This window comes from Alligator sinensis, unplaced genomic scaffold (genome assembly GCF_000455745.1).
Source record: "Alligator sinensis unplaced genomic scaffold, ASM45574v1 scaffold330_1, whole genome shotgun sequence".
Lineage (NCBI taxonomy): Eukaryota > Metazoa > Chordata > Crocodylia > Alligatoridae > Alligator > Alligator sinensis.
In genome coordinates, this window is record NW_005842178.1 from 56,372 (window position 1) to 58,221 (window position 1,850).

Genomic DNA, 1,850 nt, shown 5'->3' on the forward strand with positions numbered 1-1,850 from the left:
TGACCACACTAAGCCAAAGACTCGGTACGGCAACACTGACTAGCCAGAGCCAGCTTTCCTCTAAAAGGTTGCCCAAATCACTGCAGTTGCTGTGGATTGCCTTGCTTCTCTTTATGGTTATGTCCCATGAGGAGTTGAGGTCATGTGGACTTGCTGGTGAGGCCATGGAGACAAACAGGGGTGATATAACCATAGGCCCCATCTCAGATGCAAATAAGCTCACGGTGATCACTCTGACAAAAAAACTGCCTGTGGGGCTGGCTTAAAGGGCACTCCGAGAGCCTACACCAGGGCTAGAGTTTTGAACAAAACTTCCTGTTAAGCTGTGACTGAGGTTACCTACCTGGTCTGAGATCAGCTCAGCTGTGCCTCAGGTTTCTTTCCCAGTGGCCTGGGTCAGGTCAGCAAGCTCCCTCCAGCTTGCATGGCGATTCAAAGCATTTATAAACTGGAGAGTTAGCTTTCCAGCTAAACCAATGAGTCCTGCCCTTCCTGGACAGCCAATGGAGTCTAAAAAAACCTACCTCCTTGCCCTTTCCTAGGCTGTATACGTCACCCCTCTTGATGCCGAGCTGATGTAGTAGCCATAGGCACTCCATGGCATGAGTGCATCCTTCCTTCATTTTCTCCCTAAAACAAAGCCATTTGTTCCTTCTTCACCTAATTGTCTCTAGTCCTTCTGGGCTCTTTGAACACTTGCCTCAACTGCCTCTATCTAGGGAACCCTCTTCAGGCCAGGTCTCATGCCCAATGTGGACCCCGAGCTTCCCTTAAATAGTCCTGCTGTCACATGCTCTCCTAATCATTAACAGTGATCATTTCTCTTTCCTGCAACTGTTGCTATATATACTGTGATCAAATAATTCAACATAGATTTCAAATATAAGAAGATGCATTTAGTTCCTTAATTCGATGTTGGACCACATAATGAAACCATCAGCCTTTCATTTCATCTGTGTCCATTTCACACCAACACAGCGCTGAGAAACCCTGTGGCCATGTATACATACATATTATCAGTAATCCCAAATGAAAAATGCATTGTTCTCTGGGAGGCAGAATTGGGCTTTAACAAATGAATCCAAAAGTCTCAGAATTGCAAAAATGTCTTTCAGAGAGGCTGGAACCAATAGTGTTCTCAGCTTGCTCTCCCTTTTCACATGCGCAGGTTTGCACATACTAAGAGTATGCTTTTTCAGGTGCTACTAAAGCTGCAGGGTGTCTAACTTCTGATTTGCAAAGGAAAAGCCATGGTTATCTGAGTCAGTGAGCTCCTACAATTATTTTTGCAAATATAAGATCTTTGGGACGGATACTGGGTTTTTGTTCTACTTTCATGCCAGGCCCAGCACTATGGGTTCCTAGCCCATGACTGGGCTTCTGAGGCACTAGCACAGGACAAATAGTACATAATAATAATTCTAAGTGCAAGAAAGGGCAGGCCAGGATTTACAAAGTCAGTGTTGCATCTTTCTGGCCATGTCTATACAGCAAATTTACTGCCGCAAACAGTGATGTTTTCAAGCATGCCAAACTGCTGAACACAGGCTTCCTTCTAACTTGGAAGCAATGCAGCCACATCCACACAGAGCTTTGGCATGCTAACTGGCATAGTTGAGTGACACAGCCAAATAGGCTACAGCCAAGTTAATCCACCCACCTCAGCACCATATGGAAACAACTACACTGCTGCAAGTGTTTTAGGGCAGGAGTGTCAAAAATGCAGCCTGTGGTCCATAACCGCTCCACAACTCAGGCCTTGAGGCTGCCCCTGGGTCACAGTTGACCTATGAGTTGCACGTGGCACCTGCCCTAGCAGTTTTTTGATTGTGTTGCCCATTGCTGCTAAG